We start from the raw sequence: 6,030 nt of genomic DNA, 5'->3' as shown, positions 1-6,030 counted from the left end.
GATCCACCAACCTCAGCCTCCCAGTGACTTGGATTACAGGCACATGCCACCGTACCCGGCGAGATATTCAGCTGCAGGTAAAGGTGATAGAGGTAGGAGTCTGTGACGTAATTACGAAGGATGGTTGTAGGCTAAAGGCCTTTGCATGGGAAAAACTAAGAAGTGCTGCTTCTATAAAGCTAGTGCATACACTGTCATTGGATGTCCAGTTGGGCCCTTGGTAGGTTTAGGTTGATTTGAAGATATTGGTACATATGCAGAAACACACATGAAATGTGATGTCATGCAAAAACAGGTAAAAATATATAATCTGCCTAAATATATCATCAAAGGTGTATCATCAAAAGTTGTACACAACAAATAGGCAAAACACCAAATCAATAGATATGCATATCAAATGCCTTTAGTGATGGAGAATGTCATTTGCCTAGTTTGAGAGCTATTTGCCCAATGCAATTATGCAGTCTAAAATATCCACAGTGTGATTTCAATTGTTTTCTGATTATTGTCAAATATATTAATTATTATATTTTAAATTATGTAACAACATTCCAACCTTGTATGACTTAATCTAGTACAAACATATGACATGATTCCACTTTTTGTATTCGTTTGCATCACCTTCAATAAGGGACTTAATTTGAAGGTGAATCTCAAATTCCAATGATTTGACTAATCATTATTGTGGCTCATTTCACACAGGTAAATGAACCTATCCGAACTGTCTGTCTGTCGATGGTGATGGGAGAGCTGGCCTCAGTTTCATGCTAAGCATCGCGCTAGCACTTTCTACTCCCTCAACGTTCCGTGCTGCATTTTGTTATCGGTATTCACACATTTCGTCAGTAGTAGTCAGTATAATTCTCGATTATCAGAAGGTATAACGGTAATTGTTTTTGGAAAGCTGCAAAAAAGTGTCGACTTTTCATGGTCTGATAAACATTTCGAAGTGACAATTCGTGTAGCAGATAAAATATGTTTTTAAAAAATTAGGTCTCGATGTTTTGCCAAGGCTGCACTGCAGCATCTACTCACAGGTATTATCCAAATACTGGACAGCACGGGGGATTTGACCTGCTTCGTTTCCGACCTGGGCCGGGTCACCCCTCCCTAGACAACCTGGTGGTCCCGGGCTCCCCCTGGAACACCATATCGATACCGAACTTAGCATGGACACCCGTTCAACATAGTGTGCTGCAGCCCAGAGCTCCTCAGCTCACTTGATCCACCAACCTCAGCCTCCCAGTGACTTGGATTACAGGAACATGCCACCGCACCCAGCGAGATATTCAGCTGCAGGTAAAAGTGATAGAGGTAGGAGTCTGTGACGTAATTACGAAGGATGGTTGTAGGCTAAAGGCCTTTGCATGGGAAAAACTAAGAAGTGCTGCTTCTATAAAGCTATTGCATACACTGTCATTGGATGTCCAGTTGGGCCCTTGGTAGGTTTAGGTTGATTTGAAGATATTGGTACATATGCAGAAACACACATGAAATGTGATGTCATGCAAAAACAGGTAAAAATATATAATCTGCCTAAATATATCATCAAAGGTGTATCATCAAAAGTTGTACACAACAAATAGGCAAAACACCAAATCAATAGATATGCATATCAAATGCCTTTAGTGATGGAGAATGTCATTTGCCTAGTTTGAGAGCTATTTGCCCAATGCAATTATGCAGTCTAAAATATCCACAGTGTGATTTCAATTGTTTTCTGATTATTGTCAAATATATTAATTATTATATTTTAAATTATGTAACAACATTCCAACCTTGTATGACTTAATCTAGTACAAACATATGACATGATTCCACTTTTTGTATTCGTTTGCATCACCTTCAATAAGGGACTTAATTTGAAGGTGAATCTCAAATTCCAATGATTTGACTAATCATTATTGTGGCTCATTTCACACAGGTAAATGAACCTATCCGAACTGTCTGTCTGTCGATGGTGATGGGAGAGCTGGCCTCAGTTTCATGCTAAGCAACGCGCTAGCACTTTCTACTCCCTCAACGTTCCGTGCTGCATTTTGTTATCGGTATTCACACATTTCGTCAGTAGTAGTCAGTATAATTCTCGATTATCAGAAGGTATAACGGTAATTGTTTTTGGAAAGCTGCAAAAAAGTGTCGACTTTTCATGGTCTGATAAACATTTCGAAGTGACAATTCGTGTAGCAGATAAAAATACGTTTTTAAAAAATTAGGTCTCGATGTTTTGCCAAGGCTGCACTGCAGCATCTACTCACAGGTATTATCCAACTACTGGACAGCACGGGGGATTTGACCTGCTTCGTTTCCGACCTGGGCCGGTTCACCCCTCCTTAGACAACCTGGTGGTCCCGGGCTCCCCCTGGAACACCATATCGATACAGAACTTAGCGTGGACACCCGTTCAACATAGTGTGCTGCAGCCCAGAGCTCCTCAGCTCACTTGATCCACCAACCTCAGCCTCCCAGTGACTTGGATTACAGGCACATGCCACCGTACCCGGCGAGATATTCAGCTGCAGGTAAAGGTGATAGAGGTAGGAGTCTGTGACGTAATTACGAAGGATGGTTGTAGGCTAAAGGCCTTTGCATGGGAAAAACTAAGAAGTGCTGCTTCTATAAAGCTAGTGCATACACTGTCATTGGATGTCCAGTTGGGCCCTTGGTAGGTTTAGGTTGATTTGAAGATATTGGTACATATGCAGAAACACACATGAAATGTGATGTCATGCAAAAACAGGTAAAAATATATAATCTGCCTAAATATATCATCAAAGGTGTATCATCAAAAGTTGTACACAACAAATAGGCAAAACACCAAATCAATAGATATGCATATCAAATGCCTTTAGTGATGGAGAATGTCATTTGCCTAGTTTGAGAGCTATTTGCCCAATGCAATTATGCAGTCTAAAATATCCACAGTGTGATTTCAATTGTTTTCTGATTATTGTCAAATATATTAATTATTATATTTTAAATTATGTAACAACATTCCAACCTTGTATGACTTAATCTAGTACAAACATATGACATGATTCCACTTTTTGTATTCGTTTGCATCACCTTCAATAAGGGACTTAATTTGAAGGTGAATCTCAAATTCCAATGATTTGACTAATCATTATTGTGGCTCATTTCACACAGGTAAATGAACCTATCCGAACTGTCTGTCTGTCGATGGTGATGGGAGAGCTGGCCTCAGTTTCATGCTAAGCATCGCGCTAGCACTTTCTACTCCCTCAACGTTCCGTGCTGCATTTTGTTATCGGTATTCACACATTTCGTCAGTAGTAGTCAGTATAATTCTCGATTATCAGAAGGTATAACGGTAATTGTTTTTGGAAAGCTGCAAAAAAGTGTCGACTTTTCATGGTCTGATAAACATTTCGAAGTGACAATTCGTGTAGCAGATAAAAATATGTTTTTAAAAAATTAGGTCTCGATGTTTTGCCAAGGCTGCACTGCAGCATCTACTCACAGGTATTATCCAAATACTGGACAGCACGGGGGATTTGACCTGCTTCGTTTCCGACCTGGGCCGGGTCACCCCTCCCTAGACAACCTGGTGGTCCCGGGCTCCCCCTGGAACACCATATCGATACCGAACTTAGCATGGACACCCGTTCAACATAGTGTGCTGCAGCCCAGAGCTCCTCAGCTCACTTGATCCACCAAACTCAGCCTCCCAGTGACTTGGATTACAGGAACATGCCACCGCACCCAGCGAGATATTCAGCTGCAGGTAAAAGTGATAGAGGTAGGAGTCTGTGACGTAATTACGAAGGATGGTTGTAGGCTAAAGGCCTTTGCATGGGAAAAACTAAGAAGTGCTGCTTCTATAAAGCTATTGCATACACTGTCATTGGATGTCCAGTTGGGCCCTTGGTAGGTTTAGGTTGATTTGAAGATATTGGTACATATGCAGAAACACACATGAAATGTGATGTCATGCAAAAACAGGTAAAAATATATAATCTGCCTAAATATATCATCAAAGGTGTATCATCAAAAGTTGTACACAACAAATAGGCAAAACACCAAATCAATAGATATGCATATCAAATGCCTTTAGTGATGGAGAATGTCATTTGCCTAGTTTGAGAGCTATTTGCCCAATGCAATTATGCAGTCTAAAATATCCACAGTGTGATTTCAATTGTTTTCTGATTATTGTCAAATATATTAATTATTATATTTTAAATTATGTAACAACATTCCAACCTTGTATGACTTAATCTAGTACAAACATATGACATGATTCCACTTTTTGTATTCGTTTGCATCACCTTCAATAAGGGACTTAATTTGAAGGTGAATCTCAAATTCCAATGATTTGACTAATCATTATTGTGGCTCATTTCACACAGGTAAATGAACCTATCCGAACTGTCTGTCTGTCGATGGTGATGGGAGAGCTGGCCTCAGTTTCATGCTAAGCATCGCGCTAGCACTTTCTACTCCCTCAACGTTCCGTGCTGCATTTTGTTATCGGTATTCACACATTTCGTCAGTAGTAGTCAGTATAATTCTCGATTATCAGAAGGTATAACGGTAATTGTTTTTGGAAAGCTGCAAAAAAGTGTCGACTTTTCATGATCTGATAAACATTTCGAAGTGACAATTCGTGTAGCAGATAAAAAATCCGTTTTTAAAAAATTAAAAGATTAGGTCTCGATGTTTTGCCAAGGCTGCACTGCAGCATCTACTCACAGGTATCATCCAACTACTGGACAGCACGGGGGATTTGACCTGCTTAGTTTCCGACCTGGGCCGGTTCACCCCTCCTTAGACAACCTGGTGGTCCCGGGCTCCCCCTGGAACACCATATCGATACCGTACTTAGCGTGGACACCCGTTCAACATAGTGTGCTGCAGCCCAGAGCTCCTCAGCTCACTTGATCCACCAACCTCAGCCTCCCAGTGACTTGGATTACAGGCACATGCCACCGCACCCGGCGAGATATTCAGCTGCAGGTAAAGGTGATAGAGGTAGGAGTCTGTGACGTAATTACGAAGGATGGTTGTAGGCTAAAGGCCTTTGCATGGGAAAAACTAAGAAGTGCTGCTTCTATAAAGCTAGTGCATACACTGTCATTGGATGTTCAGTTGGGACCTTGGTAGGTTTAGGTTGATTTGAAGATATTGGTACATATGCAGAAACACACATGAAATGTGATGTCATGCAAAAACAGGTAAAAATATATAATCTGCCTAAATATATCATCAAAGGTGTATCATCAATAGTTGTACACAACAAATAGGCAAAACACCAAATCAATAGATATGCATATCAAATGCCTTTAGTGATGGAGAATGTCATTTGCCTAGTTTGAGAGCTATTTGCCCAATGCAATTATGCAGTCTAAAATATCCACAGTGTGATTTCAATTGTTTTCTGATTATTGTCAAATATATTAATTATTATATTTTAAATTATGTAACAACATTCCAACCTTGTATGACTTAATCTAGTACAAACATATGACATGATTCCACTTTTTGTATTCGTTTGCATCACCTTCAATAAGGGACTTAATTTGAAGGTGAATCTCAAATTCCAATGATTTGACTAATCATTATTGTGGCTCATTTCACACAGGTAAATGAACCTATCCGAACTGTCTGTCTGTCGATGGTGATGGGAGAGCTGGCCTCAGTTTCATGCTAATCATCGCGCTAGCACTTTCTACTCCCTCAACGTTCCGTGCTGCATTTTATTATCGGTATTCACACATTTCGTCAGTAGTAGTCAGTATAATTCTCGATTATCAGAAGGTATAACGGTAATTGTTTTTGGAAAGCTGCAAAAAAGTGTCGACTTTTCATGGTCTGATAAACATTTCGAAGTGACAATTCGTGTAGCAGATAAAAATAAGTTTTTAAAAAATTAAAAGATTAGGTCTCGATGTTTTGCCAAGGCTGCACTGCAGCATCTACTCACAGGTATTATCCCACTACTGGACAGCACGGGGGATTTGACCTGCTTCGTTTCCGACCTGGGCCGGTTCACCCCTCCTTAGACAACCT

Source organism: Oncorhynchus kisutch, linkage group LG12, assembly GCF_002021735.2.
Source record: "Oncorhynchus kisutch isolate 150728-3 linkage group LG12, Okis_V2, whole genome shotgun sequence".
Lineage (NCBI taxonomy): Eukaryota > Metazoa > Chordata > Actinopteri > Salmoniformes > Salmonidae > Oncorhynchus > Oncorhynchus kisutch.
The sequence above is the reverse complement of the archived record's forward strand: the minus strand, read 5'-3'. Positions refer to the sequence as shown.